Source organism: Lolium rigidum, chromosome 7 (assembly GCF_022539505.1).
Source record: "Lolium rigidum isolate FL_2022 chromosome 7, APGP_CSIRO_Lrig_0.1, whole genome shotgun sequence".
NCBI lineage: Eukaryota > Viridiplantae > Streptophyta > Magnoliopsida > Poales > Poaceae > Lolium > Lolium rigidum.
The window spans coordinates 332518624-332546474 of NC_061514.1; the positions used below are offsets into that span (position 1 = coordinate 332518624).

The window sequence follows — 27851 nt, forward strand, 5'->3', positions numbered from 1 at the left end:
AAAAAAAGCCTCAGCATCAGAGTAGAGAATTTGCCATATTGTATCCAGATAATGTTGAGATATTTATTTTAATAGTGAACGAATAGTTTTTTACAAGATGATTACTCCAAGTGAATCGCTAAATGCGAGGTGGGCAACAAAAATAAATGTATGGAATCATCCCACTCTAATCTTACTCACGATTAAACTTAAGTTAACCAACTATAATCATTCTAAGCTAAACACAACTGATCGTACCACCTGATATCTGCAAACAGGAAGTGGGCTCATCTCATTCATGCCAACCAAACACTTAATCTTTATCATCCCATCTACACAATCTACAGAATTCCATCCCATACTTATTGATCCTTTCAATCAAACACATCCTAAGTGGCGGGATGCTTTGCTCGTTCCTGAAATAGTCTTCAGGATCTATCTCAGCCTTCGCCATTGCCAGCCTCTTGAAGTTACCCTTGTAGTACTTCTCGCCCCACTTTCTGCCAGTTTCATAGCTCGTGGTGTCACCGTCGCCAACGACGTTCATGCCAAGGTCAAGATCCCTATAATTCCCGTATGCCGCCCTCGGGTTCTTGCTGACGTGGGGTTCCATGAACGCATACACGTCCCTGACCCACGCCATCTGCGATGCCCCTCGCCGGCACCCTCCCAGAAGTTCATGTACTGGATGTTGTACAGCACGCCGTTGCGGTGCGGGAACGGTGTCGCCGACTCTGGCAGAGCGGCGATTTTGCCGCCGTATGGTTCCAGAATCATCAGCCCCGCGTCTGGCTTCGCCAGCCAGCCGGTGAAGATTTCCGCCCACACTTCCCTTGCGATGGCTTGTCGGACGTAATCCGAGGTGGCCTTGGTGAAGACCGCGTCCTCGGCAGCGGTCCGGTTCAGGATGTCTTCCACGGTGGCGTGAGCGCCGAGGTAGACGTAGGCCACAGACTCTAGCCACGTCATCTCGTTGCAGTGCGTCCGGTTCACGCCGAGCACCGGGAAGTGGCTGCTCATCACCGGCAGGAGCGCCTCGCAGGTGCCCAGGTAGAGGGACTGGAAGCTGGCCACCTGTCCATGAACGACCGCCCTCACGAGCAGGTCGTCAGGGAGAGCCGGGGCGACCTCTTGCCACTTGGCCAAGATATCGACGGCGCCCTGCTCGACGGACATTTGAACGGTGAACACCGTCACTGTCGGCGGCACGGGCACGAGCTTCACCTGCCACGACAGCACGATCCCGAAGCTCCCGCCAACGCCCCCACCGCGGATGGCCCAGAAGACGTCCCGCCCCATGCCGTTCCTGTCCAGGATCCGCCCCTCGGCGTCGACGAGCGTCGCGTCTACGACGTGGTCGGTGGCAAGGCCGTGCTTGCGGAGGAGCATGCCGAAGCCGCCACCGCTGAGGTGGCCGCCGACGCCCACCGTCGGGCACAGGCCCGCCGGGAACGCGAGACGGCCGCTCACCTTCCCGATGGCATAATAGAGCTCCCCGAGTGTTGCGCCGGAGTCCACCCACGCGGTGGCCACTCGCTGCTTGACTCGAACGGAGCGGAGGCCTGCGAGGTCGACCACCGCGAACGACTCCTCTGCGCGCAGCGACCTGTACGAGAGGCCCTCGTAGTCGTGCCCGCCGCTGCGCACGCGGAGGCGCACGCCGTGGCGGCGGCCGCAGACGACGGCGGCCTGGACGTGGGATGTGTTGGGGCTGGCCTCGGCGACACACGCCGAACCAGCCCCTCCGACGATGAACGCCGGTGCCCTCTCTCTCTCTCGCACTCACGGACTTGAGGTAGAAGAAGACACAAGGTTTTCCGGGCCGGCGCACGAACGCCGCCGTGGGCGCACGAACGCCCCAATCTTCTTTATCTTTTCAGCTCACCCCGTTTACATCGATGCACCCGAGGTTTTTATACACAGGACCTGCTCCACTACACGCACGCACACACCTCAGCACGCACACGATCTGCCCGCACAGAGCGCTCACCACGCGCACGTCCTCGTGATCCAGACTCCTTCAAACGTGAGCCATCGCTGCTCATCCGCAAGACCTGGGCTTGTTCAGCTGCGCTAGCTACCTCCTTTATCTATGCATGCAACTAACTAACCAAACTAACTCATGCGACACACACGAGCTGACCTGGAACAAACCAAGATCAGAATTATGCTAACAAACTCCCCCTAATTCTGAACTACAAAAGGCGACTGTTGACGTCGGCCAGAAACACCCTTTCTTCGTCTCCGGCAACACCGCCGTCTTCTCCATCCCCGGCGACCTACGCCGATGCAGCGACACACGTCGAGCTCCCCGGCGACGCACGCCGAGCTCCTCGAGATGACGCCACGCCCTGGACGCCCCGGCTCGCGCACACGATCACGCACTGACATGATCGACGCGGCTGTCCTGTGCTCCGCTCAACGCGTTCTCCTCCGATGATCCGCACGCCCTCGGCTCACGCACATGCCGCGTCCTGACGCAAGCAACGTGGCCGCTTGAGCTGCCTCACCCGCCGCACCAACGGCTTCTCCTCCACGCCGCCGAGCCACGCCGCGCCACCGCAGCCTCTGCGCACCACGCAGGTCCGCCGCGGCCGCCGCGCTTCCGCACGGCATGGCCATGCTCCATGGCCGTTGTGCTGCGCCGCTGCGCCGCTGCGGCCTCAGCCCCAGCACAGCACCTCCATGCCGCCACGCAGCCGCGGCCACCACGCAGCGCCTCCGGGGCTTCCACCCTCGCCCCAAGTACGGCATCGCAGCGCGCCGCCTCCGCATCCACCGCGCTCGTCGCGGACTCACCGCGAGCCACGGCCCCGAACCATGAGGCTCTGATACCAATTGTTGGGGCTGGCCTCGGCGACACACGCCGAACCAGCCTCTCCGACGATGAACGCCGGTGCCCTCTCTCTCTCTCGCACTCACGGACTTGAGGTAGAAGAAGACACAAGGTTTTCCGGGCCGGCGCACGAACGCCGCCGTGGGCGCACGAACGCCCCAATCTTCTTTATCTTTTCAGCTCACCCCGTTTACATCGATGCACCGGAGGTTTTTATACACAGGACCTGCTCCACTACACGCACGCACACACCTCAGCACGCGCACGATCTGCCCGCACAGAGCGCTCACCACGCGCACGTCCTCGTGATCCAGACTCCTTCAAACGTGAGCCATCGCTGCTCATCCGCAAGACCTGGGCTTGTTCAGCTGCGCTAGCTACCTCCTTTATCTATGCATGCAACTAACTAACCAAACTAACTCATGCGACACACACGAGCTGACCTGGAACAAACCAAGATCAGAATTATGCTAACAGGATGTGTTCGTCGCCGTGACGATGCAGAGCGGCCTCACCGTGGCCGGCGTGAGGAACCTCGGGTTCCGGACGGACGACGCCAGGACCGACGCGAACGACGGCGAGCTCCGGGTGAAGAGGAGCTGCTCGGGTATGGCCCTAGAGAGGCACGGGAGGAAGTCATCGGAGGAAGCATGGGCAGAGAACAAGAAGAAGCTAGAGATGGCGAGCATTGCTAGCGCCATGGTTCCCCACGAGGAAAACGAGCTCAATCTGCATGCTCCGTGAACATTGCTAGTGGTGCACGTCGTGTATACCTAGAGCCCGACGACTAAAATTTGAGCCTCCGTGCCTAATTAACAGCGCTGTATTATTTTTGGCGGGAAGTATAAATAGGAGTACTTAATTTGAATCCGATCTTTATCGATCTGACATCTCGATCGTGATCCCATGTGACATATATATACTCGTTGAATGCATGCATCTCGATCGGATCGGAGTTCGGGATAGCCCACTCCCACTGTACAGTGTTAAACCATTTTCAAATGGGTTATGGGCACAATCCATTTTCTCCTAAAAACCGATTACCGTATTCGGCATTATCGAGTTTTTTTGGCTCTATTCAAAGTTAATTTAGCTGGATACATCATAAACATATTTTTCGTCCTATACCTGCGATCTATTCCAATTCTCAGCAAGACGATATGGCGTGGATGGACATAGCTTCGATGAGGACATTGTGGCGTCGGATTTCTTCTTTCGCATCGTCGCGTTTGGGGTGGCATGATGGATTGGTGGCCCAACGTTGATCTAATTCGTCATGTTCTATGTGAGGCGTTTGATATTGTATCGTCAAGCTATATATGTTGCTAGCGTTAATTCTGAACGTGCCCCTTTATCGCCACTTAAGGTGGATCGAAGGTGTGCGACGCTAACTTTCCGACAAAATAACAAAACACTCGAGTAATGCAACATTAAGATAGAAAAGTTATCACCAACATATTACACCTTTACTACTCCCTCTGATTCCGTTTCTAGGGGTGTCTCTAGGTGGTCAATTTGACCTATATAATATAAATTATATAACACAAAAAGTTATACAACTAGAAATTATAAATTATGAAGTTTCGAATAGTTTTTAAATAATACATACATCATATTAAGTTGGTAAATTGACAACCACAGATATGCAAAGGACATACCGGACCAAGGGGTAATAAATGGGAGTTGGTGGTCATTTATCCTACCGCCACGTCTTTCAATTCTAGACATCTGTTCAACAGTATAAAGCACACTATATTTAAGATCCATGGTGTATTTTCTTTTTTAACAAGGGAAGGGCCGCAAAGGTCCGACATGTTGCATTAACTGAGAGAGGCAGGGATACTACCAAGTCCTCACATTTTACACGCATGATCCTAAAATAAAGATTAAAAACACAATCATCATGCCCTTCACCACCGATCTCGCGTCGAATCTTCTGGTCGTGGCTGCCAACTCTATCAACGGGGACCACACAACTACAAAACCGCCCGAGAGCTACATGCTGGAGTTGAAGAGCATTCCGTTGGAATACCGGTTGAGAGGTTGAAAATGGGATGATGCTAGCCAAGAATCAAAAGATCAGCCACATAAGTGAGAGCTTGGAGTGGCCACCATTCGACCATAAAAGCTTGTCGCATAACGACAAGAGGTCGTTGGAGCACCATCAAGGATCCTATACAAATAATTTGTAGAAATATTTTACTGCCGGTCAACGAAAGAATGCAACACAGATCTATAGTTCCCAACCGCCATCTATAGTGACAGAATCATACTTGTGAAAACTGATTTGGTGTGACCAACTAGAACAATAAAATCATCAATTTCTTATTTGTTTGGATCTCACTTCTTATAGTGCCTCAAAAATGTGTGATGAATAACTAACTAAGTGACAAAGTGCATGATCTTCGCCACCATATAAGAGCTGGTAGAGTTCTTCCAGGAGGTGTGATAGTATGCCTCATTGTGTTAAATCTAAGATGTTAATAGTTGAGACATTGGAGAGAGCCAAACACTTCAATCACAGCCTGCAAATCATGAGGCGTCGGCCTCCATGCACGCCATGGCACAGTCAGCCGCTTCCATAGTGGCTTTTTGGTGCAAGACAGTGCCATAGTTGGTGCCCTCTGTCACTCAACAATGGAAAATAGGGCGATGATCTGTGCGTGTGTCGGTGTCTGGTGCCGTACTCGCTACATGCTGCAGACAAGGTCGACGCATCCACACAGCACTCGCTATGTGCATGTAACATCCTTCATGGTACCTCCGGAAGTGGATACTAACGCGATGACAAAGAGGTCGATCACAAGCTTGGTATAAATGGTTCACTTCAAGAGCTGCCATCGACGTTTGGGATGGAACAAATGACCTACGAATAGATCCGCCATGAACCTTCAATAGGTTTACATACCAGCGCTACAAAAGTGCCTATAGCGTTCTGAATTCAATCACCGGGAGCGCGCCCCCATGCCTGACGAGGTACCAGTTGTGTGATTGTATAATCTCATCATGCTTGTTGAGATGCTGCCATCATGATCTGTCTCCGTTGCTTCCATACTAAAATTCAATGTAAAAACTGCACTTGCTTGGTGTTCTGGAATGCAAGTGGAGACGACCGCATATGTGAAGTTCAAAGTCTTACCTTTCAGGGTGAAAATCCAAGGTCTGGCCTTAATTGATTGTGTCTAGCAATGGCCTTGTTGAAAACATTGTTTTGAGAGCGGAGACTATTTTCAGGGTGAAACCTAAGATCTTCGGATCGGGAAAGTGGAGGTGTCGCTTTTGAAGAGCCCGGAGTTCAGGTGTTGTCTTAGTAGTGGATGTATTGTTGCTATTAGGGATAGAATACCGTAGCGGGGCTTTTTTGTTTCTTAGTTTTTTTTTGGCCGTGTGCATCCGTACTATCATAAGGTTATTACGTTGTTGCAGAGCGGCCTCACCGTGGCCGGCATGAGGAACCTCGGGTTCCGGACAGATGACGCCAGGACCGACGCGAACGACGGCGAGCTCCGGGTGAAGAGGAGCTGCTCGGGTATGGCCCTAGAGAGGCACGGGAGGAAGTCATCAGAGGAAGCATGGGCAGATAACAAGAAGAAGCTAGAGATGGCGAGCATTGCTAGCGCCATGGTTCCCCACGAGGAAAACGAGCTCAATCTGCATGCTCCGTGAACATATATTGCTAGTGGTGCACGTCGTGTATACCTAGAGCCCGACGACTAAAATTTGAGCCTCCGTGGCTAATTAACAGCGCTGTATTATTTTTGGCGGGAAGTATAAGTAGGAGTACTTAATTTGAAGCCGTTCTGTATCGATCTGACATCTCGATCGTGATCCCATGTGACATGTATATACTCGTTGAATACATGCATCTCGATCGGATCAGAATAGCCCACTCCCACTGTACAGTTAAACCATTCTCTAATGGGTTGTGGACACAATCCATTTTTTCCTAAAAACCCCGATTACCGTATTCGGCATTATAGAGTTTTTTGCTCTATTCAAGGTTAATTTAGCTGGATACATCATAAACATATTTTTCGTCCTATACCTGCATGCAGATGGCCAGTGTGAGACGACAGTTGCCGCCGTTGGAACCTCTCCTCGATCTTGTCCCTCCTCATGATGTTGTTGGAGGACGCAGCCGGGCGAATCCCGCGTGACATCCGCGATCTATTCCAATTCTCAGCAAGACGATATGGCGTGGATGGACATAGCTTCGATGAGGACATTGTGGCGTCGGATTTCTTCTTTCGCATCGTCGTGTTTGGGGTGGCATGGTGGATTGGTGGCCCAACGTTGATCTAATTCGTCATGTGCTATGTGAGGCGTTTGATATTGTATCGTCAAGCTATATATGTTGCTAGCGTTAATTCTGAACATGCCCCTTTGTCGCCACTTAAGGTGGATCGAAGGTGTGCGACGCTAACTTTCCGACAAAATAACAAAACACTCGAGCAATGCAACATTAAGATAGAAAAGTTATCACCAACATATTACACCTTTACTACTCCCTCTGATTCCGTTTCTAGGGGTGTCTCTAGGTGGTCAGTTTGACCTATATAATATAAATTATATAACACAAAAAGTTATACAACTAGAAATTATAAATTATGAAGTTTCGAATAGTTTTTAAATAATACATACATCATATTAAGTTGGTAAATTGACAACCACAGATATGCAAAGGACATACCGGACCAAGGGGTAATAAATGGGAGTTGGTGGTCATTTATCCTACCGCCACGTCTTTCAATTCTAGACATCTGTTCCACAGTATAAAGCAAACTATATTTAAGATCCCTGGTGTATTTTCTTTTTTAACAAGGGAAGGGCCGCAAAGGTCCGACATGTTGCATTAACTGAGAGAGGCACGGATACTACCAAGTCCTCACATTTTACACGCATGATCCTAAAACAATGATTAAAAACACAATCATCATGCCCTTCACCACCGATCTCGCGTCGAATCTTCTGGTCGTGGCTGCCAACTCTGTCAACGGGGACCACACAACTACAAAACCGCCCGAGAGCTACATGCTGGAGTTGAAGAGCATTCCGTTGGAATGCCGGTTGAGAGGTTGAAAATGGGATGATGCTAGCCAAGAATCAAAAGATCAGCCACATAAGTGAGAGCTTGGAGTGGCCACCATTCGACCATAAAAGCCTGTCGCATAACGACAATAGGTCGTTGGAGCACCATCAAGGATCCTATACAAATAATTTGTAGAAATATTTTACTGCCGGTCAACGAAAGAATGCAACGCAGATCTATAGTTCCCAACCGCCATCTATAGTGACAGAATCATACTTGTGAAAACTGATTTGGTGTGACCAACTAGAACAATAAAATCATCAATTTCTTATTTGTTTGGATCTCACTTCTTATAGTGCCTCAAAAATGTGTGATGAATAACTAACTAAGTGACAAAGTGCATGATCTTCGCCACCATATAAGAGCTGGTAGAGTTCTTCCAGGAGGTGTGATAGTATGCCTCATTGTGTTAAATCTAAGATGTTAATAGATGAGACATTGGAGAGAGCCAAACACTTCAATCACAGCCTGCAAATCATGAGGCGTCGGCCTCCATGCACGCCATGGCACAGTCAGCCGCTTCCATAGTGGCTTTTTGGTGCAAGACAGTGCCATAGTTGGTGCCCTCTGTCACTCAACAATGGAAAATAGGGCGATGATATGTGCGTGTGTCGGTGTCTGGTGCCGTACTCGCTACATGCTGCAGACAGGGTCGACGCATCCACACAGCACTCGCTATGTGCATGTAACATCCTTCATGGTACCTTTGGAAGTGGATACTAACGCGATGACAAAGAGGTCGATCACAAGCTTGGTATAAATGGTTCACTTCAAGAGCTGCCATCGACGTTTGGGATGGAACAAATGACCTACGAATAGATCCGCCATGAACCTTCAATAGGTTTACATACCAGCGCTACAAAAGTGCCTATAGCGTTCTAAATTCAATCACCGGGAGCGCGCCCCCATGCCTGACGAGGTACCAGTTGTGTGATTGTATAATCTCATCATGCTTGTTGAGATGATGCCGTCATGATCTGTCTCCGTTGCTTCCATACTAAAATTCAATGTAAAACTGCACTTGCTTGGTGTTCTGGAATGCAAGTGGAGACGACGGCACATGTGAAGTTCAAAGTCTTACCTTTAAGGGTGAAAATCCAAGGTCTGGCCTTAATTGATTGTGTCTAGCAATGGCCTTGTTGAAATCATTGTTTTGAGAGCGGAGACTATTTTCAGGGTGAAACCTAAGATCTTCGGATCGGGCAAGTGGAGGTGTCGCTTTTGAAGAGCCCGGAGTTCAGGTGTTGTCTTAGTAGTGGATGTATTGTTGCTATTAGGGATAGAATACCGTAGCGGGGCTTTTTTGTTTCTTAGTTTTTTTTTGGCCGTGTGCATCCGTACTATCATAAGGTTATTACGTTGTTGCAGAGGCTGGGTGTCATTGGTATCTCTCGATATCAATATATTTCCTTTATCGAAAAAAGTGTTCACTGCGGTCTCTGATCATTGAGAATGTGCATGCACATGGATGTATGAGATACATTTTGATGTGAATCTTCATGTCCTAGTTTCTTGTGTGTAAGAATTGCTGCAAAAATGTGCGAGCCCGAGGTTTGGCCAACTCTTAGGAATGTCTTGCACTTTCTTCTCTTGCGACACATTAGCTTTGGTAGATTTAGAAAGAATGGGCAGAACATATGCAATAAAGAATATGATAAATCATGCATTGATTTCTAAAAGGGGATGAAGACAAAATACAAACAGTGTGTACCTCTACTGCATTTCTCCAATCTGAGAACACTATTTCTGTGACCAAATAAGCAACATGGGTTTTTCTATATATCCATGGAGAAAAAAATCACGCACTATAATGAAAAGGGTCATTTTCAGACTGATTGCCCGGATCCAAAGCGAGAGAAGATAAATCTTGCCGAAAAGGAAGAGGGAGATCCAGCCCTTTTTTTTACCAGAAAGGCAATTTTTTTTCTCAATTTGGAGAAAGTGGTGCCAAATCTTACAAGTAACAACATGAGGTCGTTGGAGCACCGTCAAGGATCATATACAAATAATTTGTACAGATATTTTACAGCCGGTCAACAAATGAATGCACACAGATCTACAGTTCCCAACCGCCATCTATAGTGACAGAATCATACTTGTGAAAACTGATTTGGTGTGACCAACTAGAACAATAAAATCATCACTTTCTTATTTGTTTGGATCTCACTTCTTATAGTGCCTCAAAAATGTGTGATGAATAACTAACTAAGTGACAAAGTGCATGATCTTCGCCACCATATAAGAGCTTGTAGAGTTCTTCCAAGAGGTGTGATAGTATGCCTCATTGTGTTAAATCTAAGATGTTAATACTTGAGACATTGGGGAGAGCCGAACACTTCAATCACAGCCTTCGAATCATGAGGCGTCGGCCTCCATGCACACCATGGCACAGTCAACCGCTTCCCTAGCGGCTTTTTGGTGCAACACAGTGCCATAGTTGGTGCCCTCTGTCACTCAACAGTGGAAAATAGGGCGATGATATGTGTGTGTGTCGGTGTCTGGTGCCGTACTTGCTACATGCTACAGACACGGTCGACGCATCCACGCAGCACTAGCTATGTGCATGTAACATCCTTCATGGTTCCTTCGGAAGTGGCTACTAACGCGATGACAAAGAGGTCGAGCACAAGCTTGGTGCAGATGGTTCACTGCAGGAGCTGCCATCGACGTTTGGGATGGAACAAATGACCTACGAATAGATCAGCCGTGAACCTTCGATGGGTTGCATGGATAATGGTTTATATACCGACGCTACAAAAGTGCTTGTAGCGTTCTGAATTCAATCACCGGGAGCGCTCCCCCAATCCCCATGCCTGACGAGGTACCAGTTGTGTGATTGTATAATTTCATCATGCTTCTTGAGTGCTGCCGTCATGATCTGTCTCTGTTTCTTCCATACTAAAAATCAATGTAAAATTGCAATTGTTTGGTGTTCTGGGTTTAGCAGCAGCAGTATGCAAGTGAGGACGACAGCACACATGTGATGTTTAAAGTCTTACCTTTCAGGATGAAAATCCAAGGTCTAGCTTTAATTAGTTGAGTCTGGCAATGGCCTTGTTGAAAGCATTGTTTTGAGAGCAGAGACTATCTTCAGGGTGAAACCTAAGATCTTCGAATCGGGCAAGTGGAGGTGTCGCATTTGGAGATCAGGTGTTGTTTTGGTAGTGGATATATTGTTGCTACTAGGGATGGAATGCCGTTGCAGGGCTTTTTGTTTCTTAGTTTTATTTTTTATTTTTTGGTTCTGTGCGTCCGTACTACCATTAGGGTATTGCGTTGTTGAAGAGGCTGTTGGGTGTCATTGGTATCTCTCGATATAAAATATTTCCTTTACCGAAAAAAGTGTTGTGTTTGATCATTGAGAATGTTCCTGCACATGGATGTATGAGATACATTTTGAAGTGAATCGTCATGTGTACTAGTTTCTTGTGTGTAAGAATTGCTGCAAAAATGCGCGAGCCCAAGGTTTGGCGAACTCTTGGGCAATGGCTTGCACTTTCTCTTGCCACAGATTAGCTTCTGTAGATTTAGAAAGAATGGGCTGAACATATGCAATAAATAATATGGTAAATCATGCATTGATTTCTAAAGGGGAAGATGAAGATAGAATACAAACAATTGTACCTCTACTGCATTTCTCCAATCTGAGAACACTATTTATGTGACCAAATGAGCAACATGGGTTTTTCTATATATCCATGGAGAAAAATTTCACGTACTATAAGGAAAAGGGTCATTTTCAGTCTGATTGCCCGGATCCGAAGCGAGAGAAGATAAATCTTGCCGAAAAGGAAGAGGGAGATCCAGCCCTTTTTCCGATGGAAACTTGTGAGTTAACACTATCAAGATGCAATACCAGAAGGGCAATTTTTTCTCAATGTAGAGAAAGTGGTGCCAAATCTTACAAGTGACTGCGAGACATCGTGGTACTTGGATACATGAGATTGATCGAGTCATCAAGGTCACAGTCCGTTTCGGAGATGGATCGGCAGTAGAGATTTGTGGGCGTGGCTCAGTGCTATGTCAAAGCCACACCAGAGAGCACCGACTATTGTTGGATGTTCATTTCATTCCGAGGCTAATTAAGAGTAACATCATTAGTTTTGGCGAACTGGATGAAATCGGTTGCAAATACTCAACAGAAGATGGAGTCATGACTGTGCTGGATCAACATCGGAAGTTGCTAGTTAAAGTGAAGAAAACAAGAAATAGGATGTACATTCTGAACATAAGCCATGTTGAACCAGTGCCTACTACGCACGCAAAGGAGACCTCTTAGCTGTGGCATATGAGGTATGATCATGTAAATTTTCGTTCACACCGTTCACTAGCAGCCCAAGGCTTGTTCAAGGGGATGCCACTACTGGAGCAGGTGGATCAAATATGTGATGGTTGCATGTTGGCAAAGCAGCGTCGATTACCATTCCTAGCTGAATCAATGGTCGTCATGGTGTTGTTTGTTTGTCATGGTTTCACCTCAATGACACTACAAAAATAAGAAGTGAGCTAGCGGAGTGGATGTACAACCCAGCCACAAAGGTTCAAGTCTCCAATGACGCATATTTTGGGTTTTATTGTTTAAAATTAAAAAATCTCTACATGAGTTTTCCCTACCGTATTTCTTTCAAAAAACTTACACTATAAAATTTATATTTTATAAAGGGATTATATATAAAAATAATAATGGTAGTTTTAACAACATCAATGGAAATATAAGGGTCACACTTAAGTTTGTTAGATAAAAAGTAGTAAATTGGTAATTACTGTGAATCAACTGGTAAATATGAGTGAAGGGCATACTTGGAGAACACTTATTTGATGTGACCCGACTAGAACAATAAAATCATCAGTTTCTTATTTTTTTTACCTCTCACTTATATAGTACCGTAAAAAATGTGTGATGACAATCTAATTAAGTGACAATGTGTATGACTGTGACACTATTTATAGCTTGTTTAGTTCTTTGAGGAAAACAGAAGTATGATAGAACGCCTCACTATTCTAGGACTTGAGACATTGGAGGTAGCCAAAGAACTCAACCATAGCCCACGGCTCCGGAGGCATTTGTTGGCTCCATGCACGCCACGACACAGTGAGCCGTTTCCCTAGTGGCTCGCCGGTGCAAGCCATGCCACGATTGGTGGCCTACGGCCTAGGTCACTCAACCCATAAAGCCATCCAGGATCGAGTAGATGCCGACCCCGGTGGCGGGAGTGGTGCAGACGACCGGCGCTCTCATGTTCCCCTTGCCATTACCGGTATTACTGGTTCCAAAAGTGGCTACAAAGGCCGGACTATCAATGCCGTTGTTTGGGACATGCCACTCACGTTTGGTCTGGAACAAGTGAGACAGACCGATCGGTTGTATATATGCTTTTCATAGGTTGTGAATTGAGAACATCTCCGACTGCCGTCGTGATTCTCTATGTTGCTACCATACGGCTCTGGAGAAAGAAGAAGAAGAAGAATTAGAATCATGCGCCGGGGCGTTACCACAAAATATAACGTTACTGTATATAAACGTTCAGCTCAGTCTTGATCATTGAGAATGGGCATGCCCATGGAATGGATGTATGAGATTACACATTGAGGATACTGTAATGATACTTATTTGAATAATTCACACATTTGTCTGATAAACTTGTCTCACTACTTTGTACCACGTTCCAGCTGCATTTCAGTGGCAGGTATGTGAAATCAATTACATCAGCCTCATAGTCCACAAACTGATTTTTGTGTGAGAACTGAATTTTCCGGTGAGAACAACCGAAACCAAAAGGGTCGTAAAGGTTCCCGGGGAGGAAGAAGCCCAAGGTAAATTAGTCCAATGGAGCAGCGAGCACTTGAGAAGATTCTGCCCGATGTTGGGGCGAGACCACGAAAGTATTGGTAGGAGGGACTCTCGATGTGGGAGGAAGCGCTTTTCATGTCGATTGAGTTGGGGCACTATACCAGATCCCTGATTTTTGGGGCCGTCGCCCCCTGACTGGCATCATTTGTGGCGATTTAGTTTAAAAGAGGGAAAAGACCGAATGAAGTTGAAATTCCATGCTTTTGGATCGTCATCCACGGATGTTGGTGCTTTTGGTCTTAGAAAAATCATACAAACAACGTGATAAATCTAGCAAAATAATTATACCAAGAGTTTTTCTCTATTTGGCTACATATATTTTGGGCGATGCATGAAAGTTTTTTTTTTTGCGGGAAGTATGAAAGTTGACATAGTAGCAAAGTAAATTGATTGATAGTTAGTGGCAGCGATGTATAAGTGTGATTAGTCATGCAACTAGTATTTTCTTGGTTAAATGGAAATAGAAGACATCCAAAAATATGTGCAATTAACCTTTTCGCGGTGTATAAAGAATTTTAGGTTGGTAAAAGTAAAGATGGCGTTGTTTCATTCGTCAAGGTTTCTTCTCCATGGTATTATGAAATATGTAAATACATGAAAATAATCGTAGTGCGTATAACAACATCAAGTGAATCTTGCTTGTGAAGTAAATATGTGGGTCATAATCCAGTTTGTTACATGAGAAAAGCTTAAAATTTTAATCTGTGTTACTGTTATCTAAACATCAATATCTAAAATGTGAAAGAATCATACTTCCAGAACAGTGATTTGGTGTGACCAACTAGAACAATAAAATCATCACTTTCTTATTTGTTAGGATCTCACTTCTTATGGTGCCTCAAACTTGTGTGATGAATAGCTAATCAAGTGATAAAGTGCATGATCGTCGCACTATATAAGAGCTTATAGAGTTCTTCCAGGAGGTATGATAGGATGCCTCGCTATCGTTTAAATATAAGATGTTAGTACTTGAGACATTGGAGATAGCCAAACAATTCAATCACAGACTGCGAATCATGAGGCGTTGGCCTCCATGCATGCCATGGGACGGTCACCCTGCTCGCCGAGCGGCCTTTTGGTGCAAGACATGCCATAGTTGGTGGCCTACGTCACTCAATAATGGAAAGATCGAAAGTGAGTCTGTGCGCATGTCGGTGTTTGGTGCGGCACTCACTACGTTCTGCAAACACAGTCATTGCATCCACGCGGTACTCGCTATGTGCGTGTACCATGCTTCATTGTTCCTTCGTAAGCGGCTGCCATAGAGATGAAAAGGAGGATGCGCAAACCCTTGGCGTAGATGTCGACACTACCAACGCGGCTCACTACAGGAGCTGCCATCGATTCTTGGAATGGGATCCATAACCTATAAACGATCAGCCCTGAACCTTGGGTGGGTTGCGGGCGAAGTAGAACAGCAAAACGTTGGTGTCACCTTCGCAATTTAGTGCTATTTTTCCAATAGCGCACCATGATAATGGACTATCTACTGAAAGATTTCACAAATTTCATTATGGTCAGCAATGGCAGCTCCGCCTTGCAAGGACAATGGTTTATGTGCGAGCTCTACAAAAGTGCATGTAGCGTCCTGAATTCGATCCCCGAAAGCGCCCATGCCAGAGAGCTGATTGGCAATTGGTGCGACAAGTTGCCAGCTGTTTTCTTTTTCGAAGACGGAAAGCCTAACCTCTGCATCAATCGATGCATACGGCATTTTATCACTTCATTCAATATCTTATAAAGGATTACAGTTTCATAGATCACATATATGGTGTCTCCACCCGAATAACACATCGGAAAACCACCAGAAGCATGTAGGGACTTGGCCCTATCATGTCAATCGTGGCTCATCATGCTAGCCGTGTCTGCTATAGAAATTCCGTTCTACCGTCACTAAACGGTTGCACCAAAAATTTATGGTCTGGCATTCCTCCACCGGCTGGAGAAAGGACATCATATGGATCTAATGCGTAGCCAAATATATAACCTGAATAAAGAGAAAATTTCTTTTTAAAAGATAAAATACTTGCAAACTTTTCATATAGCCCAAAATAAATCACACACACCAACTTGATTTTCGAAAACAAATATGTAATATTAGCAGGAGGTGGAATATTGAAAGTCATATAAACAATTATGCATAATTTGTTAGCAAATGGACAAGAGGTAAGAGATGTTGTATTGTTTCATCTTAATCACAAAGACAAGATTTAGTGCATCCATGTCAATTACGTTCAATCAAGTTGTCCTCTGTGAGAATAGCTTTTCTATGAAGGAACCACCTAAAGATCTTGATTTTTAGTGGTACCTTCATCTTTCAAATATATTTCTTAAGATAGATTGTGAGACCATTAAGTAAATCTAGGTACATCTATATCTTCTAAATAGGAGTCCCCCACTAACTCATTTTTCTAGCTCCTCCTTCAGCCACGTCATCTCAAATACACATCAAGTGGAGAACGCACCTGCTAAGAAGAAAAATGGAAAAGTAAATATATGGTAATCATATCTTTCTTCTCTTCGTCTCCCCTGTCGTTTTATTTCCCCTCCACGATCTCCACAAATTCTGAGAACCTCTTCCTTTCTTCCACAATCTCCGGCACGAAGCAAATAATAGGGTGAAGGCGAGCAGGCATTTGTGTTTTTAAATACTTAGCTCCTATGCGGTACGCTATGTTCCTTCTTCTGTCTCTCTTCCCACTTTCTAGATCACATCGATAGGCACCACTACACCAGGTTGGGCTTTGGTTGATGCTTCGGAGTTTGGATATCAAGGCATAGAAGGGGTTGTGGTGCTGAAGGACCGCATGGAGTAGGAGCAGGGGCGTTCATCAGGTAGATGCTCCGGCCGGCCGGCGATGGAGCCCTGTGGCGTCAGCAAGGCTGCAAGCAGAGTAGTTTTCCACAAATCAGAACTTAGGGAAACCGTACATCATGAATCCCGCGAGATGGGACTAACCGGCCAAAATATTTTGAAACTAGTTATCTCTGATTGTTTCGAACTTAGGTAAAGGAATATGTTTCAGGTTCGTCCAGCCTTACGCAATTTGATTCATTCATGCCTTTTATTTTTGCCGGGATTCCATCCCCGGGAGAAAGATGATTGGCCGGATTTCCAGTTTTGTGCAGGTCCCGTGGAAAGACACCATCTGTCTCTGCCGTCTACGCTCGATCGTCCATATCAACCACTTTTTCTGGTGTGGGAGTTTTGATCTCTTTCTTGGCTTCTATACAGATTGCATGATTAATCCAAATATGTGTGCTATTGAAATATTATGGTCTCACTACAACATGCTCATCTTAATATGTGCGAGTGCATTTTTTCTCTCATTTTCACCTGCACTATATCCAGATTACTGCCATGCTTTCTACTTTTCCTATACAGCAACTAATAGTTTAGCTAAATTTTCATGTTTCTGGATATATTACTAATTTGATATTTTGGTGCATAATCGTTGAAACAAAGGGAAAACACTCTTTGCAAGTGGGTTTCAGTTTTCCTTAAAGTATCTTTAATTTTCCGTATCTCATATCTATTCTTTACATCTTAAAGCATTTCCCATCTTAATTTTTAATTGTGTTTGCATAAAATGCAGTGGTACAAGAAAGGTATAGATCTACGGTACTCCTAACATTTTTATCAGCCTGTTGGTACTCAGCTTAAGTTCATTGCTTGGTTAAAGGTCACTGAAACATCTTTTTTTGCTTTAAATATAAAGAAAAAACTATATATCAAGTTAATTATGTATGCTTCTTAATTGATTGCATTCAACATCTATTGCAATCTTTTATCCCCTCTTTCAGGAGTATCAGACTGATATATGCCACAAGGTCAACATATGTGGTATGCTGCAATGTCCAGTTCCCCTCTGAATAAGGAGGGCGGACCACAATGTGTGAGCCCCAGATACAAGAGCGTGGGAAAGCCATGAATGGCATTTTCAACTTTGATTTGTGTATAAATATAAAGAATAGACTATGGTTTATTTCTGTTTGGTTCATTCATGGCTCAACTTTGATTTCTGTATAAAAACATAAAGAATGGATTTTTGTGATTACAAAATATTTCGGAACCATATGCTCATAGGGCAAACTCCACTCCGAGTGCAATATTTTGTAGACTATATAACATTTGATGCTACGAGTTTCCGCTGCAACACGCGGGGTATCATTGACATAGGCATCCCCAATGGGCCTGCCGAGGATGGTACCCGGGGTTTACTGGAGGCCCTGGACCTGAAGAATATGAAGCCCGGAAGCCCAATGAAGTATGCGTTTGGAAAGATAGAGTTGTATTAGGAATAATGACTTGTAACTATTACGGGATGGACTCAAAGAGTACCCCGATGTTTGTAACTTGTACATCACGAAACCCTCGGCTCCACCTCCTATATAAGGGGGAGTCGATGGAAATAGAAGGGATCGATTCATTGTTAGCGCAATCCTAGTTTTCTAGTTGTCGAGTACTTTTCCGGCTGAAACCTTCGAGATCTACTTGCCCTCTACTTTCCACGAAACCCTAGTCTACAACTTGTAGGCATTGACAAGTTGATACCTTGTCAATCATCTAGTTGACTTAACAGTGAATAGCCCAAAGGTGTTTAGATTCCACTTGAAAGTATCAACATTATCGGTTAGTTGAACCAATATTAGGCGATGAAGCAAGTTGATCCATATGCCCCATTTATTTCCATATAAAGTTTTCCTAAAACCTATGTTCAAAGGATTCGAACTCAGTACATTTGTAAAGGTATATTTTTATGGTAGACAATATTATAGAGACATCAGTGCTCCTCGGCTATTGGTTAATCCCCTAGCCAAGTATCTTCCTAACATCTTGTGTACGCCAACGAATCTTGCTAGAGAATTATATATGTGGGTCATATGTAATCCAGTTTATTTGATGAGAAAATCCTAAAATGTCACAGAATCGTACTTCGGAAACAGTGATTTGGTGAGACCAACTTGAACAAAAATATCATCACTTTCTTTTTTGTTTGGATCTCACTTCTTATAGCTAGCTAGTGCCTCAAAAATGTGTGATGAATAACTAACTAAGTGATAAAGTGCATGATTGTCGCACTATATAAAAGCTTGTAGACTTCTTCCAGCAGGTATGATAGGATGTCTTAATATTGTTTAAATATATGATGTTAGTACTTGAGACATTGGAGATAGCCAAACATTTCAGTCACAACCTGCGAATCATGAGGCGTCGGCCTCCTTGCACGCCATGGCACTGCCATCCGATTCCCGAGCGGTTGTTTGGTGCAAGACAGTGCCGTATTTGGTGGCCTACGTCTCTCAACAATGGAAAAACGGAGGCTGGTATGTGCGCATGTCGTTGTTTGGTGCCGTACTCGCTACGTGCTGCAGACACAGTCGACGCATGCTCGCGGCACTCGCTACGTGTGTGTGCCATCCTTCATGGTTCCTTCGGAAGGGGCTACGGCGGCGATGACAAGGAGGACGAGCAGAAGCTTGGAAGACGGTGACAGTGACACTACCAACGCCGTTCACTACATGAGCTGCCATCGATTCTTGGATCGAAACACGTGACACACAAATTGATCAGCCGTGAACCTTCAATTCTTGCCAGCTCTACGAAAGTGACTGTAGCGTCCTGAATTTGATCCCCGGAAGCACGCGCCCATGCGAAAGAGCTGACTGGCAATTGAGATTTGGGAGGTACCAGTTGTGTGATTGTATAAGAACAAGATGCTACCACGTCGTGGTCGGCCTCCCTTCCTTCCATATTAATCTGGATGATAAGAACAAGGAGGAAGAATAGGCAGCATAGGCGGCGCTATACTACAAAATTAAACGACAATATGTATAAGTACTCACTACAGGCTGGTTCGGAGGTATTCGTTCGTGCGCACCCATGCTTTTATTCCGACCGATTGGTTCTGGAGGGAGCGGCGCGAAGCTCTTTTTCTGTGTTGAATCAAGTGACTATGGATCCATGATGAAAGTCGGAAGAAGAGAATTTCATGAAGGCCGGAGGGGAGGACTAGTTAAGGGAGGTTCAAGTCTCCGCGTTGTTGAGAGACTTGCTTAGTGTTCCGGGCTTCACAACAGCGGTATGAAAGTGGGGGCGACATTTCAGGGTGAAAACCCAAGGTCTGGCCTTAACTGGTTGTGCCTGGCAATGGCCTTGGTGGAGGCATTGTTTTGAGAGCGGGGACTATCTTCAGGATAAAAACCTAAGATCTTTGATCGGGCGACGACGGTGTTTGAGCACTGTTTCCTTATTGGAGGCGTCGTTTTTTGGAGAGTCTGTAATTCAGGTGTTGTCTTGGCGGTGGATGTATTGCTGTTGTTAGGCCCGAGATACTGTAGCGGGACTTTTGTTTCTTCGTTTTCTTTTCCTTTTTTTGGCTGTGTGCATCCGTAGTGCCATTAAGGTGGTGCGTTGTTGCAGAGGCTAGGTGTAATTGGTATCTTCTTGATATTAATATATTCCCTTTATCGAAAAAAAAACAGTCTTGAACTGTTGATCACTGAGAATGTGGATGTATGAGATACATTTTAGAGCTCTTATACATTACCCAGCGGTGAATATGGGCCATCCAATCGATAGATTGAACGGTGAAGATGAAACCATACTGCCTGACTTCGACTGCCCAACTCACAAGCAGTATAGAGGTGTCCTGCGCCTCCGGAGCTCCGCTGGAGAGGCCGTCACTGATCTGATGAAAAGTGCGTCTGCGGTTCGGATAGACTGATTCTGCTTGTGAAAAAAACAGGTGCTAAGTTTCATTTCAGATCAGTGAATAAATCGAAAAAAAGAGACCTTTCTCCCTCGGCGCCGCACTATGCTCCGCTTCAACAAATGAGAGTTTTCGGTGGAACCGGTGAACCACGCGAGCTGCTTAGATGCGTGGGGCAGAGGGCTCGTAGTACTGTTGGCGTCAGAAACCCACCGGCGGGCAGCGACTGGCCAACACCGTAGAGCCGGGAACAACTAGGGCTGCGGCTGGCCCCAGTCCCTCAGAGCGACGGCCCGTAAAGCCTCCTGGTCGCGCGCCGATGCAACCGCAAGGGCGTGCCACCCGACCTATACTGGTCGGGAAGGTGTGGATGATGCCTCGCTTAGTTTCCTGCAGGGCACACACGTACACGTTAAATACGAGCCTCGATCGGCTCTCGGGTTATCCCGTGAATCGGCTCATGGAGCCGATCCACCCATGATTCGTCCAAGGTGGCCGAATATATGGTGGTCCTGCTTGATCAAGATAAAGCGTATGAGATCCACGACGATCTAGGGTTTTCACCGCATAATCGGATCATCCTACTCACGATTGGGCCTCGCGCTCGCGCACGGTGACGAGTAAGACAGCCCTAGACAAGGCCTAAAAACCAACACGAGGTTGATCCTCGGAACATCCTGTCTAGGGCCAGCAAACTACACCCTACACGCCGCTGGATCCTCCAACCCTTTGTAAGGCCTAACTATTGCAGATATTAAACTAATCCCTGATAAATCAAGGAGCAATCGTAACGGATCAGATCTACTAGATATCGATCAAGCGGGGTGCCGCCCCTGCACCCATGATGAGGCACAAGGACGGCTAGATGCGCAAGGGTTGCACTACGACAGCATATGATACTAAGAACAATGCTAACCCTAACACATCTACGATAACTACGTTGCTCGCCATCAAAAAGGCTTCAGTACGAGCAACGCATGAACAACGTGGGCAGGCTCGTGCTGCCTAGATCGCAAGATGCGATCTAGGCAGCATGGTGCTTACCGGAGAAACCCTTGAGACGAAGGGGTTGGCGATGCGCCGAGATTGGTTTGTGTTGAACGTTGGTTGTTGTTTATTTCATAAACCCTAGATACATATTTATAGTCCAGGGGACTTTCTAATGTGGGCGTGCACCAAACCGTGCACGAGATAAAATCTAACTTCTACGTAGCCTACTATATTAAGATACACGGGCTAACTAGCCCAAACTCTGCGCATAAAGGCCGATTCACCTATTTCTTGATGTCCACACCTTCAACCCATCTTGATCGCGGCCCACCTCTGGCTTGGTCGAATTCCGGTGATAACACATGCCCCCCTGGTTTTGATAATGATAATTGCAAAACCATATGCATTCCTCGAAGGGTCATGTCGTGGAAGAGCCATTGCAGTCTTCTCCATGATGACGCCCTGCCTCCTCGTCTCCTCTCGCATGACTTGGTGATTCCGGTACTACGTCCTCGGGAACTGCTTAGGTATTAAACCACGTATTCTCCCTTTATTTAGCCACTTCCTGTGGCTTCACCATCGGCACACCGAAAAAACCCTCCTCCATCACCATGACCTCCTCTTCGTCTTCTTCCTCATCAGGTCTTTCCACCCAATCCTCCACCTCCCGTGAGCCGACGCCCGAATGGGGTCCACAGGAGGCCCATGCGGCCGACATCCGCCGCGCCATAGCCGATGGGGACGAGTCGACCCACGACTCCTTCGTTTGGTCCGAAGACGACCAATCCTTAACGGACGGGGAAAGCGACCTTCGCTTTCTTGCCGTCGGGCAGTCGGAGGAGGAAAGCGACGACGACGGCTTCTCCTGGGACGGCTACTCCTCCACTGAGGAGGTGAAGGAAGAGGAGGAGGACACCACCTCCTCCGACGAACCGCCGGCCAAGCGTCTCTGCCCCTGGGCGGGCAACATCTGCGACTTTGACAGCGACTATGGCGACGCTAGCGAAGAAGATGAGGACAATGAAGGTCCCGCCGATGGTTTCTCCAGCAGCGAGGAGGAGCCGGCCGGGAGCAGCGCTGATGATGGCGAGGATGAGGACATCAGCGGCCCTTAGATAGGATAGAGCTAGGAACAATAGATGGGACAACATCCCTCCTAGCAACTTCCTTTGAGAGCAATCGGCTTTTTATGTAAGAAATCTCTGCTTATCAATGAAAAAGTTCCCTTTTAACTTGATTTTGCCGATTTCTTTTGTATTGAGTCCGCCGATTGTCGATCCGGTAGATGCTTAATGAGCCGATGGCAAAGCATCAGCCTTCAAATGGATTGCAAAACAGATCGGCCTGATTGCCTTCTCAGATGTCGACTTGCAGTCCATGGAATTCAGACCCAAACTTCCAATCGAACAGGTCCGACACGCAGCTTTGAGATCCCAAGGCCTTTAGACTTTTAACATCATCCGAATATGATGTTCGTCCTGATAACAAAACTCCTGGGTTAATGCTCCCAGGAAAGCCTGACGACCTTGACGTTGAAGCTGACACCTCTGCTCAACAAGTGTTTGCTCACAGCTTTTCCAGCGATGTCACACTCCTGTGCCGCAACGAACTGGCCTAAGGTCTAACCACTGATGATGGCCCCCTCCTTCAAACTCTTCCCGTCAACCCTGATGGTTTTACTCTGCAAGAACTCTCTCGTTCAGCATGGTTATGATGCAGAGACAGCCAATTTCAACACCATTGGCTTGCTGCCCCCGAGCCTCGATCAAGGCGAGAGTGCAGTTGCACCAGTTGTCTTGGGCCACTATCAGCCCCTCTACTGTAGTGCATCATTAGCCGATTCTGACCGAATCGGTTGTCAACGGCAGAGAACTTCCCAGGTGAGCTGCCCCCCAAGTCTCTTTGATCCGATGAGGCAACCTTTGGTGAAAATGAAGTTCGAGTCCAAGCTGGATGACCGCCGATTGTTCTCGTGATCCTAGTCCGATCTCGCACATCTATGCTGTTCCTGATGTTTGGCCAGGGTTGTGATCCTCAAACCTGTCGGCAAGCCTCAACCCTTTAAATGAGAAAAAGGGTCGTCTTGGACGCCCAAACTGATGCTTCTGTCGATGCTGCTGAGCTTGAACTCTTGCCGAAGGAATTGGAAGTCGTTGAAGAGAGGACCCGAGTCGCCAGGCAATCTCCATGAAGGGCCTGCTCTGGTTAGGCTTCCTCTTAAATCCCTTGAGTCGATGGCCGTGCATCGGCTTTGCTCAAAAATTTCTGTATTTTCGATTTTTTACTAGCCGATCGATTCATGAATCGGCTTCCCCTGGGTACATCCTTCGTGGCTTTGTACCTTCTTCGTGTATATGCCCCCCGAGCCGAATCCTTCAAGTGATTGAAGATATCGGCTTTTCAGCCAATTCAAACTTTTCTCGCCACTCGCCATGCGAAATAGCACATCAGTAAACAAGGGTGGTGCGAATAATTTTAGCCGATCGCTGAAATCGTCTTCCCTTGTAGTTGTCGATCCGACTATTTACAGAATGTTGAGATTTCGAAAATCTATGGCAACGCGCCACCGGCCATCCTTTTTCTCCACAGGCATTACATTGGAAATCCTCTCAGCGTACCTGTATGGCCTGATGAACCCAGCGTCCAACAACTTCGTGATCTCCTTCTTGACTTCCTCAATCTCTTTTAGCTCGTCGATCGATGTAAACCCATACCCCAGCTTTCCATCGCCTTCTAGGTCAATGCTGAACATAGGTAGAGCGCATGTTGAGGGTAACATTGGCCAATCGCTGGAGTTGGCGTCCCTTTTCATCGTTTGGGGCCGATCGTGTGAATCGGCCATTACTTCACCTTTTCCGCGGGAGCGACCGCCCTCGGGCTTATCCTCGCAATGGCGGTCTGCGAGTCCTGCCCTATTGGTATCAGACGAGCCACCTGGCTCGCGTCTCATGCAGTGGCTGAGATCGACCATGTTGACCTCTGGAAACGGCTGCGTGTCATCTTTCATGGCAAACTGATCGAAGAGTAACAGGCCTTGCTCTATCGCCCTCTGAATCTGTCCGCGCAAGGCTTTGCAGTCGTTGGTGACATGGGTGAACGTATCATGCCATTTGCAGTATGGTATGCCGTTCATCTCTTGTAACGTGGGGATTTTGTGGCCGTTGGGTAACTTCAGCTGTTTTTCCTTCAGGAGCCAATCAAAAATTTGCTCCGTTTTGCTCAAATCGAAGTCGAATCCTTTTGCAGGCCCTGGTTGCTTTGCCCACTTGCAGGACACGGGTTTCGCCCCCCGGGTCCACTCAGCACTAGTGAACTCCTGATCTCTTGCAGAACCTTTATCTTTGTCCTTCTCGATCAGGGTGACGCGCTTGTACTTGTCCTGGTACAATTCTGGATGGCGCTGTTCATATCTTGTCCACTCCTGAACCATGTCTGTGTCTACCGATGCGTCTGCATCGGCATCAGTCGATGCCTGTGCATCGGCTTTCGCTAGTTTGGGGCGCCATACTTTCTTCGGCGGGCGCGCCTTTGTCTCCACTATTTGCTGGATTTCCGCGGCCAGATTGGGCCGCGCTCTTCTCAACATGTACAGGTACTGTGCCTCGGCTTCTTCCAAGCTTCGCGGCCGCTGCACCCGGCGCTCCTGAGACTGACTGAGTCCACCAGGGCACCACCTTGGTCGGTGGTACCTACCTTCTTCTCCTTCTGACTCCTCGAAGTCTTCTCCTTGAGGTGACTCAGTCCGTTTGCTCTGAGGTGGGAGAGGTCCTAGACGTTTGAACACTGAAACTTCGTTCATCCTTCTCCTTTGCTGTGTGCATTCTGGGCAGTTCCCGATTGTTGGCAATCGGCTTATTCCTGAGTCCCAGCAATGTTTGAAGAAGGGACAGTTCCAGTGCTTGTCCATGTTGTCTTGCTCCTTTGACCTCCCTCTGGCGCGACGTTCGTACCCGTCGTCGTTTCTGTCATGTTGATGATACCTCCTGTTTGCATCAGACCGACGATATCCTTCATCGTCGTCGTCATAGCGGCGACGTCGGTCGTATGGCTGTTCATGTCTGCTGAGGAGGTGCTCGGATAATGGGCGTGGATGCCGTATGTTTCTCACCTCCTCGTCGGCCAGGTATCGTTTATCGTCGTCTTGGGGCCGGTCACATGGACCGGCTTCCTCTTTCTTTTTGCCATGAGAGTGGCTGTTCTCTGCTTGGTTCGCGATATGGCGAATCACGAACCCCGCCATATTAGCATCGAAAGAGAAACCTGGTTCTCCTATGGAGTGGCTGAGGTCGACCGTGTTGGCACCAGGCAACGGACGTGTACCTCCGTTGAGCTCGATGCCGTGCGAACGGGTCTTCCCACAGGAGCCGACGAGTTCGGTTCCGAGGACCGCCCTGACCGTGTTATGCTTCTTCCTGAGCTCGTCAGCCAGGTCCTCGTGCTTGACCGGAGTGCTTTCCGCCATCTCGGATGTAGATTGGCGATGTGGTGGATGTTGAAGATTGTCCCACCGGGCGTGCCAGAATGTGTTGGCGTCAGAAACCCACCGGCGGGCAGCGACTGGCCAACACCGTAGAGCCGGGAACAACTAGGGCTGCGGCTGGCCCCGGTCCCTCGGAGCGACGGCCCGCAAAGCCTCCCGATCGCGCGCCGATGCAAGCCGCAAGGGCGTGCCACCCGACCTATACCCGGTCGGGAAGGTGTGGATGATGCCTCGCTTAGTTTCCTGCAGGGCACACACGTACACGTTAAATACGAGCCTCGATCGGCTCTCGGTTATCCTGTGAATCGGCTCATGGAGCCGATCCACCCATGATTCGTCCAAGGTGGCCGAATATATGGTGGTCCTGCTTGATCAAGATAAAGCGTATGAGATCCACGACGATCTAGGGTTTTCACCGCATAATCGGATCATCCTACTCACGATTGGGCCTCGCGCTCGCGCACGGTGACGAGTAAGACAGCCCTAGACAAGGCATAAAAACCAACACGAGGTTGATCCTCGGAACATCCTGTCTAGGGCCAGCAAACTACACCCTACACGCCGCTGGATCCTCCAACCCTTTGTAAGGCCTAACTATTGCAGATATTAAACTAATCCCCGATAAATCAAGGAGCAATCGTAACGGATCAGATCTACTAGATATCGATCAAGCGGGGTGCCGCCCCGCACCCATGATGAGGCACAAGGACGGCTAGATGCGCAAGGGTTGCACTACGACAAGCATATGATACTAAGAACAATGCTAACCCTAACACATCTACGATAACTACGTTGCTCGCCATCAAAAAGGCTTCGATGACGAGCAACGCATGAACAACGTGGGCAGGCTCGTGCTGCCTAGATCGCAAGATGCGATCTAGGCAGCATGGTGCTTACCGGAGAAACCCTTGAGACGAAGGGGTTGGCGATGCGCCGAGATTGGTTTGTGTTGAACGTTGGTTGTTGTTTATTTCATAAACCCTAGATACATATTTATAGTCCAGGGGACTTTCTAATGTGGGCGTGCACCAAACCGTGCACGAGATAAAATCTAACTTCTACGTAGCCTACTATATTAAGATACACGGGCTAACTAGCCCAAACTCTGCGCATAAAGGCCGATTCACCTATTTCTTGATGTCCACACCTTCAACCCATCTTGATCGCGGCCCACCTCTGGCTTGGTCGAATTCCGGTGATAACAAGTACCTGATAGCGCTGCTATACATTGATGAGGGCATTTTAGGAAGATCATAGTACCTCCATTTAAAGAAATAAGGCGTACACGTATTTCAAGACGAACTTTGACCATCAAAATTAAGCAACAAATCTTAATTATATTATATGAAATTGGTATCGTTGAATTCGTATTGAAGAGAACTTTTTGATGATACTAATTTCATACACATAAAGTTTATCTATTTAAAGTAATTTTTGGTCAAACAAAAAACTCGTAAAACGAGGGCGCCTTATTCAAGCTAGAGTCCATCTTCTACCCCCGTTCGTCCAGTTTGCCCACCCAAAAAATCCCCTCACTCTGTTTCCGGCCGCCACGGATCTGCACCCCCGTAGCCCCTCCTCTCTCTCCGGCTTGAGCAGCGGCGGTGACGCGAACCACCCTTCCGAGCCAGGTCCGGCCGCCGCCAACGCGCACCCCCGTATCCCCCTCCTCCTCGGTCGATTTGAATGGCCCCTACGAACTAGGGTTCCGCCCGTCGCTGACGCGGACCACCGTGTGGCGCAGCTGGTCGATCTTCGGCCAGGAGCCATCCGCAGCCATGAAGGTTTAGGATGGCCTCGGCCCAGCCGGTCAAGTACTGGGCCGAGGCAGAGCCGGTGTCGCCGGCGGTTGCCGCCGAGCGCGGCGACAACGCTGCAGGTGGCCGAGCCCACCGGCACATCTACTCTCAGAC

General features: G+C 47.5%; 1 pseudogene; it reads right to left on the minus strand.

Moving 5' to 3' along the window:
* Positions 1 to 292: 292 nt before the first annotated feature.
* LOC124673451 lies at positions 293 to 25920 on the minus strand (annotated as a pseudogene).
* Between the last annotated feature and the right edge of the window lie 1931 nt (positions 25921 to 27851).